This window comes from Lissotriton vulgaris, chromosome 8, assembly GCF_964263255.1.
Source record: "Lissotriton vulgaris chromosome 8, aLisVul1.2, whole genome shotgun sequence".
NCBI classification, from domain to species: domain Eukaryota; kingdom Metazoa; phylum Chordata; class Amphibia; order Caudata; family Salamandridae; genus Lissotriton; species Lissotriton vulgaris.
Genome location: NC_141696.1, coordinates 50,872,338 through 50,885,999, shown reverse-complemented (window position 1 = coordinate 50,885,999; position 13,662 = coordinate 50,872,338). Strand labels below are relative to the sequence as shown.

The 13,662-nt window shown below is 43.7% G+C and overlaps 1 protein-coding gene across 1 annotated transcript in view; it reads left to right on the top strand.

Moving 5' to 3' along the window:
* Window positions 1–13,662, top strand: part of LOC147693360 (transient receptor potential cation channel subfamily M member 2-like) — a 374,197-nt gene that overhangs the window by 302,469 nt on the left and 58,066 nt on the right. The gene's annotated exons all lie outside the window — the stretch shown is intronic.

The window sequence follows — 13,662 nt, the reverse complement described above, 5'->3', positions numbered from 1 at the left end:
AAGCAGAGTAATATAATGGTAAATACAAATGAGAAGAAAACTTACATAGGATATAACAAATATGAGGAAACAGAAATAACATATATTCCATAATCCTATATGTGGTAACAATAGAAAGAATAATAGGTAAATCATACTATGGAAGGAAAGAGAAAGACAGAAAGAAAAGAAAAGAAAAGAGTACCAGAGTAACAAGAACAGATAGGAGCAGAATTGATACAAAGGAAGGGGAAAGGGCATCAATAGTAAAGTAACAGGAAAGGGACCATGGAAAGAATAGAGTTTAGCAGAAACAGTATGTGTAGAAGAAGAAGGAGTAGAAGCAGAGTCCTCATCCACAGTGGTTTCCAGGAAAGGGGACCAAATTTGGAGAAAAAGGGAAGCCTGATCTTGTAAATTATAAATTGTACGTTCATGTAAAGCTGTTTGCATCATTGCCACCAACCACTCTTCCTGAGAAGGAGTCGAGGGGGATTTCCAGTGACGCAGTATACAAATTTTGGCCGTAGCCAAAGCAGCATGAAGAAGACAAATTTGCGGTTTGGAAAGTTTCGGGAAACCTCGAAAGTCATGTAAAATAATATTGGCAGGTGTAAAAGGTAAAGGTAATGACATTGTAGAAGCCAATGTCTTTCGTACAAAAAGCCAAAAGGATCTAGTACGAGGACATTCCCAAATGATATGTGTAATATCACATCCGGAAGCTGAACGTCTCCAGCAGGAAGTATGTGATAACAACTTAGCTTGGTGTAATTTAACAGGAGACCAATGCCATTCATGGATAATTTTGAAAATACAGAATTTGAGACGAACTTCCCAAACCCCCTTATGTAGCCCTTCTAAAATTTGATCCCATTGAGTATTGGAATATGCAACTGATTAACGGGATTGCCATTTCAACTGAAGAGCTTGTTAGAGAGGTTGTGAAAATAGACGATTCAGAAATGTCTTATAAAGACCAGAAGTCACACCTTTAAGGTTTCCCCATAACTGCAAATAAGACACAATAGGAATACTGAGAGTGAGTCTGGTGGAGAACCTAAGTGCTTTGTGATAGCTTGTTGAAGTTGGGTATATTTATAGGATTGTGTAGGTGGTAAATGGAATTCCTCGGTAAGTTGGGAAAAGGGCTTAAACGTTCCATCATGAAAAAGTTGATCTATAGGATTGATGCCAGCTTCTTGCCATAAAGGCCAGGACAAAGTGCGACCACCAATACGAATAGCTGAATTAAGCCATAAAGGAGCATTAACATGAACTCACGAATTAGATTTAAGTATACGATGACCTCTCTGCCAAGATTTATGCATTGCAGATAAGATAGGGTTTTTAGGATCGGAAGAACTGGTCCCCTTACCATATAGAAGGGACAAACCTAAACCAGGAGTCAAAAGGTGACGTTCAAGTGGAACTCATTGGGGTATATCTTCAGATTTGGGCAAAAAAAAGTGAGTTGTGAGATATGAAGGGCCAGTGAATAATGCTCGATGGAGGGAAGACCTAAACCCCCATGTAATTGATGAGCCTTTAATTTGGCCAAAGCAAAGCGTGGTACCCAAATAAAAAGTTTTATTTTAGAGTCAATGGATCGAAGAGTAGTTAAGGGAATGTGGAGAGGGAGCATACCTAGAACATAAAGAAACCGTGGTAGAGTAACCATCTTAACCGCCTGAACTCGTCCCCAAAGAGATAATCCCAGAGTTTTCCATTTATCAAAGTCTCTTTGCATTTGCGTGATTAAAGGAGTTAAATTATCCGTGACCACATTATCCAAACCTCTATTAATTAATATTCCTAAGTACTTAAGCCGGGATGGTTGCCAATGTAAAGGAAAGCCAGAGATTGCTACTTTTGTAGTATCAATGGACATGGGTAATGCTTAACTTTTATCCCAATTTATCTTGTAACCTGAGAAAGAAGAGAAATCGTTGATAATTTGGAGGGGAGCGGGAAGAGAGCGGGGAAGATCAGTAAGGGTAAGAAGAATGTCATCTGCATATAAATACATTTTAGAATGGCCAATTTGAAGAGGGACGCCTGCTACCTCAGCAGATGGTCGTATTGCTGCAGCCAAAGGTTCCATTGCTAGGAGGAAAAGGAGAGGGGAAAGTGGACAAACTTGACGAGTACCTCGTCGAATTGGAAATGGGGTAGACAGAAAACCACCGCAGTTAACTTGAGTTAATGGGCTATCATAGAGCAGACAAACTTTATCTATAAATTGATCGCCTAAGCCGAACCTTTGCATGACTGTAAAGAGATTTTCCCATTCAATGCGATCAAATGCTTTTTCAGCATCAAGGGAAAGAAGTAATGCATCAGCTGCAAGATGTTTAGCTGACCATAAAGCATGAGATAAAGTACGGAGATGATTTCGAGACGAACGACCTGGAACAAAGCCTACTTGCGAATTATGAATTACAGAAGGTAAAACTTTACGAAGACGCGATGCAAGAATGTTAGGTAGTATTTTAATATCAGAATTCAAGAGAGATATAGGCCGATAACTGCCACACAACAATGGATCTTTACCAGGTTTTAGTAAAACAGCTATAATTGCTTTGTAAGAAAGAGATCCGAAAGAGGATTCCTCAACGGCTTCTTTAAACGCGGCATGTAAGGTATCAATCATGCTCTGGCAAGTCCATTTATAAAATTCAGGAGGAAAACCATTGTCTCCTGGAGCTTTATGGTATGGTTAGGCAGGTATAGCTGAAGAAATCTCATCTTTTGTAATGATACCATCAAGTAAAGCTATACCGTCATCTGAAAGTCGTGGAAGATGTATCGCATCAAAAAATTTGGACATTTTGAGTTTATCTATATGAGTGCTTGGAGAATAAAGAGATCTATAAAAGGAAGCACATTTTTCAACAATTTCTTGTGGTCTAGTAAGTACATCGCCACAACTGGATTTAATAGCTGGAATCACCATAGCGGCCTCCCTCTGGCGCAGTTGTGCAGCTAGTAACCGACCAGCTTTTGTCGCCCTTTCATTTTTTGCAAGGCGTATTCAGCCTTAAAAGTAAAAAGACTATTAGGAGACATTCGTGCCTGTTCCAATAATTTACAATTCTGGAGGGTAGGATTTGAGATATATGAGTGAGAAAGCCGTTGAATGTCTTGCTCAAGATCTACTTGTTTGGCAGCGTTGTTCCTGTTAATAAGAGCAGCATCGCGCATTAGTTGACCTCTTATGGTTGCCTTAGCAGCTGCCCAGACCATTCTCTTAGAGGAAATTGAATCCTCATTAACAGTGAGATAATCCTGGAGATGTGATTGTAAAAGAAGTTTACCTGCAGGTGTTTTATATTTGTTTATGCTCAATCTCCATGGTTTGCGTCCTGGACTAGAGAGACCTAAATCGAGAGACAAAAGAACAGGAGAGTGATCGGATATGGCTGCTTCCAAAATCCTCGACTCTGTAACCAATTGAACTGCCTTTTGAGAAAGAAGGAAATAGTCGAGACGGGAGAATGTGCCAAGGGTAGAGGAAAAGAACGTATATTCTTAATCCTGTGGGTGACTAAGCCTCCAATGGTCAACAAGACCATTGTCGGCGAGAATATCACGCAAAATGGCTCTATCTGAAGCGTTAACAGTATCAAGGCAGCTTGTTTTGTCAAGGGCAGGTTCTGGAGCCAAATTCCAATCCCCTCCAATGAGAAATTGAGAGGCATTTATTTCTGTGAGAAGGCGATTTATTCTAAGGAAAATTTGTTTTTTGGTACCAAGTGGAGCATATATATAGCCGAGACAAATGAAAGAGTTCCCAATTTTCAGTTTAACAAAAACATATCGACCCTCCGGGTCAGACAATGTCTTGGAAATTGTGAAGGGAAGTGACTTCCGGAAAAGGATGGCTACACCCCATTTATGAACAGGATTAGGATTGCTGGAATCAGGTTTAGAAACACTACTATGAATAACTTTACCGACCCAATCTCTGCTGAGTTTACTAGATTCAACATCATCCAAATGTGTTTCCTGCAGTAAAGCAATGTCCACATGTTTGGAGTGCAAATATGAAAGGACTTTCTTTCGTTTTATATAATGGGTGAGACCATGAACATTCCAGGAAGTCACTTATAATGGATGAGTTGAAGACATAATAGAAGAAGTTGAGAATAAGATAAAGAAGAAGAAAAAAAACAAGTATAAGAAGAGAAAGAAAGAAAGATGTTACTCTGGAGAACAAAAGACAAGGGGCCAGATGTAGGTCGCCAATTACCGGCCGGTAACGGCCGATTTCGGCCGTTACCGACCGGTATTTGGGATTTGGCATGTAGGGGGCATTTTATTTACAGAATCGGTATATTTACTGATTCGGTAAATGTACTGATTCGGTAAATGTACTGAATCTGTAAAATACCGAATCGGTAAATTGACCAATTCTGTAAATCAAGATGTAGGTGGCACTGTAATCAGTGCCACAGGCCCTTACCGAATCGTTATTTACCATGGAATACTATTCCATGGTAAATATCGAATTCCAGTGTACATGCACATCTGTGCATGTACACCTGTGCCATGTGGCACACAGACATGCCCTAAGGGCATGTCTGTGTGTCAAATGGCACACAAGCCAGAAACAGGGGTGCAACAGGGTGTCAAAGTGACACCCTGTCACCCTTGAAAATTCGGTAATTACCGATTCTGTAATTACAGAATCAGCATTTGCCATTGATTCATATGGGCTTCATGGCCCATAGGAATCAATGGCAAATACCGATTCTGTAATTACAGAATCGATTTTACCGAATATTTTACCTACATAGCAATTACCGAATAGTGAATACCGAATCAGTAAAATTCAGTATTTACCATTCGGTAATTTGCTATTACCTACATCTAGGCCAAAGTGTGCAAAAGTCTGAGAAACTGATAAGAAAGAGATAGAAAGAAAAAGAAGAAAGAAAAAAAAGAAAGAAAAATAGAGAATATAAAAGGGGAAGGCGAAGAGGGTTAGAAAGGCAGAATAAATATCCGAAATAGAAAAAGTAAATAGAAATAAAGAAATAAGGTCTTAGAAGTGGAGAAAGAACAAAATATGAAAATAAAGAAGGAACCAAGACTGTTAACCGCGGGTCTGGGCGCACTGAAGCAGCGCCGAGGGGGTGGGACCCCATCCGAGGAGAGAAGAATGGGGATCCAATGAATAGAGGATAATATGGAATATATGAAACGCAATAGAGTAAAATAACATTATCAGAACCATAATAAACCATAACATAGTATCATAAAACACTTACAGCCAGATTCATGAAAACCGAAATCTGCGAATTCTAAATTGGGATTAATCCCGAATCGCAATTTAGAATTCGCAGAATGGGATTCATCAAAAACTGCGATAAAATAAAGCGAATCGCAACCGGCCGCAAAAGGCGATAGCGATTCTCCAAAAACGCAGAAAAATCGGTAAATCCGTCCGATTCCGTGTAGGAATAACGATCTCGCAATTTGCGAGATCGCAAATTGCGATCTCGCTAATTGCGAGATCGCAAAAACGGGAAGTCGCATTTCGAGCACAGTGATGACATCACAACCAGGAAGCAGGCAGTTCCCTCCCCCATTGAGAACACTGAGGCAGAGATCGAAGCAGCACCAGTCAGAGCTCCTCTCAGAACACCTCCAGACTTGCAAACCTTTGGAAATTGGAGACTGCAGCAATGGCAGAGGATGCAGCAGCAGTGCCCAGTGACACCGGGCGCAAGCGCAAGCTAAAATTCTGAGAGCAGGAGCTGGAGCAACTAATAGATGGAGTCTGCCAAGACCACACCAAACTTTTCGGCAAGGACTCCAGGAGGGTGCCTGAGGCCGAGAAACGGCGACTGTGGCTGCGGATCCGCGCCAGAGTCAACGCAGTGGGAGTGACACAGAGGTCCATAGACGACCTCAAGAAGAGGTGGTACGACCTACGAGGTCGTGCCAAGGAGAGGGTGGCAGAGAGGCTGGGGGAGAGCCTAGCAACTGGAGGTGGAGATCGAACAGTCCCTTCCAACACCCCCCTGGAGGATTGTGTGGAGGACACACTGCAGCATGAGGCATGTGTTGGGGTCATCCCTCTGGACTCATCCCGACCCACCCAAGACAGCCAAGGTAAGTGGCATGCGACTGCGTCCCTGTCCCCTAACAATGGCCATGACCCTATAGCCTCCCACAATCAACCCCAGTCATGCAACCCATGCACATCAGGACATGCCCAATTGCATTGTGGGACATGTAGTCTGCCCACAATGTACAAAAACTCCAATGTAGCCAGACATGTCTCAATGTACGCAATGCAACAGGCAGTCAGGGAATGTTAGCTAGCATGCATGTAGCAACTGCACATGCTGATGACAGAAGCATGTCGTGTTAATAACATTGAGCAGTATGGCGCAATACTACTCAAATGTGAATCATTACATTTTTTCCTTATTATTGTGCATTCAACAATAATATTTATTGAAGCATTGAACATCTGCCTCCTGTCATTATTTCCATTGTCATGCATTTGGGAATAGTTGGGTGAGGGGTGTGGGTGCACTAGAAACAGTTCATTGTGATGTGGTTGCGCCACCTGTGTCCTTCAGCGGGATGTTCCCCGCGAGCATGACGCGCATGTGCAGGTGGCCGGTCGTCCCCTTCTGACTCACTGCCAGAGATCTCTACAGGAATCTGGCGCTTGGTAGCAATGTTGTGTAGTATTGCATACACAGCCACAATGCGGCAGCAGACATCAGGACTGTAGTACATGGCCCCACCAGTCTTGTGCAGTATGCGGAATCTGCTCTTCAGTAGCCCAAATGTCCTCTCAATGCAATTCCTTTTGCGTATGTGTGCTACATTGTAACGCCGTTGCTGTGGTGTAGCAGGGTTGAGGTATGGGGTGAGGAGGTATTCACGGAGAGCGTAGCCACTGTCACATGAATGAGAGGAGCAGAGGGTGAGTGCCTGTGCAGCACAGCTACTTCATCACAGTGTAACATTGTGGGGCGAGTGTCCTTCACCAAAGTCTCCCCTGGCCAGTCGTGTGTGGAGGCCGCAGTGCCGGAATATGAAGGAGTCATGTGTGCTCCCCGGGTACTGTGCCACTATGTCCGTGATGTAATTCTTTGCGTTGCACACCATCTGGATGTTGGGGGAGTGGTAGGACTTGTGGTTGCGGTACATGTATTCCGTTTCTGCTGGTGGGCAGATGTGGATGTGTGTACAGTCAATGCATCCTATCACATGTGGAAATTGGGCGACATTGTAGAATTGATGCTTGGTCTCATCCAAGTCCTGTTGGCGGGTGGGAAATTTTATGTGGTGGTGTAGCTGGGTCAGCATTGCATCTAGGATACTCCTTAGGCAGCGGGACAGGGTGGGCTGGGATATCCCCCCAGCAGCAGCAACTATCCCCTGGAAGCTTCCGGAGGCCAGAAGGTGCAGGCTGCACAATACCTGGACATGTGTGGGCACGGCATTGGTCCGCCTTGTTGGGTGCTGCATCAGGGGTCAAGGTCCTGAATTATCTTGATGATCATTGGCCCATTCAGCCGGTACTTAGCGTATATTTGCTCTCTGGTTTGACCCAGCAGGGTGACCCGCTGGCGGAATATCCTCTCCTGGATCCTACGTCTGTTCCGTGCAGCTCGCTGTAGCCTTCGTCGCCTGACCACCATGTATAGTCCTGGCATTGTGAGACTCCTACTGCTGCAGCTGCATCTCCTTAAGTGTGTTTGGTCAGGCCAGCACCTGTTACTGATTGGGAAACGGTTTTTCAAATATTTTTTTTTTTTACTGTGATGGTTACCACCTGCTTTGGGTTGTCCTTAAATTGCGCCTCGCAAAAAGCGATTTTCGGGTTTTTCGCTATTTGCGATTTTTCTTGAATAGCGATTGCGATTGTATTGCGAATTCGCAATTTTATTCGCAGAATCCATGGTTTCTCGCAATGTCCAATTCGCTATTGGGCTACTACCGGGATTCTGCTAATTCTATTGCGATTTTGCAATTCTGTCTTAGCGAATTCGCTAATTTTTTATTGAATACCGTTTTGGACAATTGCGATCGCAATAGCTTTTTCGCAGCTATTGCGGTCGCAATTTAGCTTCATGAATCTGGCTGATAGTCATGAAAAACAAAAAACAATCATTATGATATAAAACAGTGAAATTAAGGCAATGTAGACTACACTGTAATAGAACTACAATGAAATCGGTAAATATTGCAGTACATAAGGGCAAAAAGAATTGAAAAGGAGTAAAGGAATAGCACACAACAGAAGAAAAAATGAAAAGGACAGTGAACATCCATGAATGAATGTGGATACAAGAGTTGGATAGATGAACAGCAATACCAAACGAAGATTAAAGAGGAATAGAAGACAAGAATACAAGAGGGTATAACAGATTGCAAAATTAGATATATAAAGAGAAATGGAAGAAGAGAGACGGAGAAAAGAAGAAGACATGTATAAGGAAAGAACTTTATATGAGCATAGAAAGAAAGGAAACAACAAAGCTTACCTTTAAAAATATAAACAATTAGATGTCAATACTGACTATAACTCTTTACGATAACACAAAAATAAGAAGAATGCAGTGCCAAATAAGATAATGTTAATATCTGGACAAGGAGGGGAACTATAACGAAGAGAGAGCATACAAAATGCAAGTTAATATGTCTAAGCATGTAATAAACACTGAAATAGAAGGGAAACGTGAGTTTTATAGGCAAAAAATAGTGCTAAGTAGAAAGTATGGAAGGGTATGAGAACCAAAACAGTAAGATAAGAAAGGGAACATTAGTAGTCGCATTATATGATTGAAAATGCAAAAAGACATCAAAGTAAACCTTTAGACAATAAAATATTATTCAGTCAGCATCTGAAGGTGTTTTCAAAGGCGATCTAGATTTGTCCCTCTGCGGTTCCTTTGTGTGAGTAGAGACAGAGCGAAAAGCAGAGGCCTTATCATCCTGGAAGCGATTGAGTCTACTAAAATCTCTGCCTCGTTGCCTGGAGCTACTAGAAGCACGTAAATGTTGAGTTGGTACATTTGAAGAGGAGGAAGTAGATGGCTGGGACTGATTACAATAAGAAGACTGTGTGTCCATGTCGTGAGTTTTGATATCATCCAAAAATTGTCGCAGAAGCGCAGGGTCATACAACTCCTTGGATTCTCCACTTCTAGTGATCCGAAAACATGGGGGCTCAAACAGACCATACTTAATGTCTAACTGACGTAATTGGGGTCGCATGGATAGAAACGCCTTCCTTCGCTCATTTGTTTCTTTAGAGAAATCAGCCGCTGTGTGGATTGTGTTACCCTGGAAAAGGACGGAACCTTGCGTACGCGCGGCAGATAAAATTTGGCGGGTCTGTTCATGTCTGAGAAAACAAGCAATAATGGGCCTCTGACTGTGCCTTGGGAGCAGAACGTGGAGGACCAATTCTGTGAGCTCGTTGGATTTCCAGAGGTGGAGTGAAGGAAATGCCAGTCATTAATGGAAGAGTACCACAGAGGAATGTTTTTATGTTCTTGCCTTCAATATTCTCAGGAAAACCAAAAAAGCGAACATTGTCTCTGCGACTGCGATCCTCCAAGTCAAATATTTTGCTGTGAAGAAAAGAAGATCCTGTTCTGAACTTTGAACCGAGTCCAAGCGACTCTCCATAGCTAGTACTTTAGAATCAAGAGTTTCAATTTTTGTGTGAAAAGTAGTGAGGTCCGCTCGAATCGATTTAGTTTCTTCAGCTAAGGATGGTATTGTAAGGTCCATGCCTTCTAGTCGGCGATTGACCCCAGAAAGTTCCTGCAATATTCTTTGCATAGTGTCCGTTAACGTTTGGTCAGTATGAGTTAACAGAACCGGAGGTACATTCGGAGATAAAGGTAAACTCCCTTTCGTTGACATACTAGAGGGTTGTTTCAAAACTCCCGCAAAGAGTGGGTGTTTAGGTCCTTTACTACCGTTCCTATTGGTAGACATTAATGCTGCCCACTTCACAGACGTCCTACAAAAGCGAATCGATGTGGTGGCGTGATATGAAGCAATGATGAGAGCAATGTCGCAGTGTATAACAAGAAAGAAGGGCAGAACAATAGATTATGTAATATCAAGAAATAGAGGTTAATATATACCACATATGGTCAACGCATTGAAATTCTCCCCAAGAAGCAAATGCCAAAAAAGTGGTATATTCTCAAAAGGAGTAACTAACCGTCACTGTACACCTTAGCAAATAGGCACATGTAATAAGCCCCAACATGCAAGAAGATTAATGAGCATGCAAAAGTATCAGATATAAAGATGACAGAAAAATAAGTGGAAAACACCTCAATGAGATGACATGTCAACCTGGCATGTGACCAGTAAATAGAATTAAGTCAGTAGTAAATAGGGCTTTGCGTGTCTTAAAACATTATGTGGAGGAAACGTTAGAAATACCAGGGAATAATCCCCTTAGAACTACGTTGCGCAAAGCAAGTGAAATTCATTTGAGGCAAAAACACATCAATCAAGTTTAACACGGGGAGAACTGGCCACAATCAATACAGTTGATACCTCACCATTATATAAAAGACACATTGAAAAATGTACTTGTTGTGATAAGAGTACTGGTCATGCAACATAGGTATTATCTTGAAAAAAAAAAAAAACAAGTCACATAGGGACAAAGTAAGTGAAATGCAATGTATAACAGGGGGCAGGAAAAACAAGCAAACAGCCGCCATCGTGGGGGAGGTGGGAGGGGAGCGCTGCTGCTGCCTGGCCACGCCCACCCCGAGACACTCCTCCAATAAATGTCTGACTCTCACAGGAGGCGCAGCGGACGGGCGCAGCGGGCGCGCCGGAAGCGCGCCGAAGGCGCGCCAAAGGCAAGCCCGTCTGTGCCCGTCCGTGACCGCCCGGGTGCAGGGGCAGGATCCCCTGCTGGTTCCAACCTCCGCAAAAACTATAGCGCCTCAGAACTGCGGAAGCTATGTCCCCCTCTAGACCATCCCTGCCGACATAGCATAAATGTAAATAATTTAGAGAAAAAATGCGCATATTGTGCTTTCACCGTCATAAGAAACCTGGGATCAAGACATAAAGGGAAGATATTGAATCTGGCCTTACTAAATTGCCGTTCCCTAGGTAAACACAAGATGGAGGTGCACGACTACCTAACTGATGGTCGAACTGATGCCCTCTTCCTCACGGAAACGTGGCTAAACGCCACTTCGGCTCCTGACATTCTGATGGCCCTCCCACCAGGATACGACATCAAAAGAATAGATAGACCTAAGGGAAAAGGGGGAGGAATCGCTATAATTCATAAACAGGACTTGACCTGCACGCTAGAGGGAAGGGATCTTGACAAAAGCGAAACTGGCCTCTTCTCCATCTCAGTTCACCAAGGATACTGCATTAGGGGATATCTTATATATCGCCCCGCTGGCCCCGCAGCCACTTTCCCCACCCAACTGTTGGAAACCCTTACGCTCTCGGCTCTAGAACATGAAAGACTTCTCCTGTTAGGGGATTTAAATTATCATTTTGATGACCTCAAGAACAACGAGGCCCAGGAAATTAAACAGGAATTAGCTGGCATCCAGATGCTACTCAAATCAGAACAACCAACTCACTGTCAGGGACATCTCCTAGACCCCATATTTGCCAACTGGGATGCCTTAACCATAGACCCTCCCACGCCAGTCATATGGTCCGACCACCTCCTTGTAACTTTTAGGGTGTCGGTACCAGATGATGGACTACACAAGGAACCCGCCTACTCCAATAAACGCAGGAAATGGGATAAATTCTCCACAGAGGCCTTCAATAAAATGATAACACCCGAAGCTCCCCCTGAAGACAAAGATATAGAATCTGCCTGCTTAAATCTTAATAAACTGATCGTAAAGGCGCTGGACCATACAGCACCATGGACTCATAAGGCCCCGGCAAGACGAACCAAATCCTCCACTTGGTTCAATGGTGAACTCCGAGACCAAAAAGCTAAATGCAAAAATTACGAGAGGATATGGCGGTTACACTACCATGAGGCAGATAGAATTGAGTACAAGAACAGGCTCAAAATATACCACGCACTCATTCGGAAAACTAAGAAGTCTTACCTCTGTACTAGAATCAAAGACGCTGACAATTCCATGAAGGAAATGTTCTTAGTGTACAGGGAACTCTCTGATCTCACTTCACTAGCCACCCCCATGACGGGATCAGTCAAATCGTGCGACCTAATAGCCGAATTCTTTGCTAACAAAGTGGACAAAATTTACGCTAGTTTCCCAGACAAGGCCAGAGCCGGCAGGGAACAGGCAGATAACCACTTACAGATACAGGAGGATAAATGCCTCTCAGCATTGATAGTTCCGCCCAAAGAAACCCTATGCAGTATAGCTAAAAGCATCAAATCTGGATCACCGAGTGACCCAGCAACCCCTAAAAGACTCTATGGCAGCATCACCAGCCTGGAACCCCATATCAGCAACCTCCTGGCTCTCTCTTTCAGTACAGGACAAGTCCCCACCACATGGAAAAAAGCGATTGTCCTACCTCTGAGGAAAAAACCCAATATTAGCATTGACAAATTGGATAACCTCAGACCCATCTCTCTCCTTCCCTACTTCGCTAAAATCGCGGAGAAAGCTGTAAATACACAGCTATCAGCATTTGCTGAAGCTAGTGGACTCCTCCATCCCTCTCAGTCGGGTTTTCGAGCCCATCACTCGACCGAGTCAGCCCTGTTGTCCTCAACAGAAGCCCTACGAGGATATGCTGACAAGGGCCAGACGGCGGCATTAATTCTCCTGGACCTTAGTGCCGCTTTCGACACGGTAGCCCATCACACTCTGCTACAGTGCCTGAAAAAGGGAGGAGTGAGAGGAAAAGCTTGGGAATGGATGAAATCCTTCCTAACCGACCGAACCTTCCAGGTCGCCCAGGGACAGTTCAAGTCTAAGGAAATAGAACTCAATCAAGGAGTGCCACAGGGCTCCAGTCTCAGCCCCACTCTTTTCAATCTCTATGTAGCCCCCGTTGGAGGAATTACAGAGACGTTTGGGGTTGAGATAGTGTCGTATGCGGACGACACGCAACTGACTGTAACCCTTACACAACCTGAGAAGCAAAGCGCCTCCAACTTTGCAGCTTGCATGCAGAAAGTGGCACTCTGGATGGCAGACAATTGCCTACGTTTGAATGGCAACAAAACGGAGGTACTGATTATAGGTAAGGCTCCATCAGTATGGACTTCAGCGTGGTGGCCGGAAGAGCTGGGTGATCTGCCAACACCTAGCCATTTAGTAAAGAACCTAGGGGTCTGGCTAGATAGAAACCTCACACTCGATCACCAGACCAAACAGGTAGCAGGAACCTGTTTCGGGATACTACGAGTCCTTAGGAAAACGCTTGACCGTATGCCTGTATCAGTGCGCCAGACCATAGTCCACAGCCTAATAACATCTAGACTGGACTATGGGAGCGTTCTGTATCTTGGAGCCAATGAAAAAAGTCTTTCTAGACTCCAACGAATACAGAACGCAGCAGCCCGTCTGATCCTACAACTACCCAGGAGAGTTTCATCTAAAAGAGCTTTGAAAACCCTCCACTGGCTCCCGATTAGGGAACGGGTGACTTTTAAGGCCTTATGTACAGGTCATCGCATTCTCCATGACAAAGGTCCGAGAT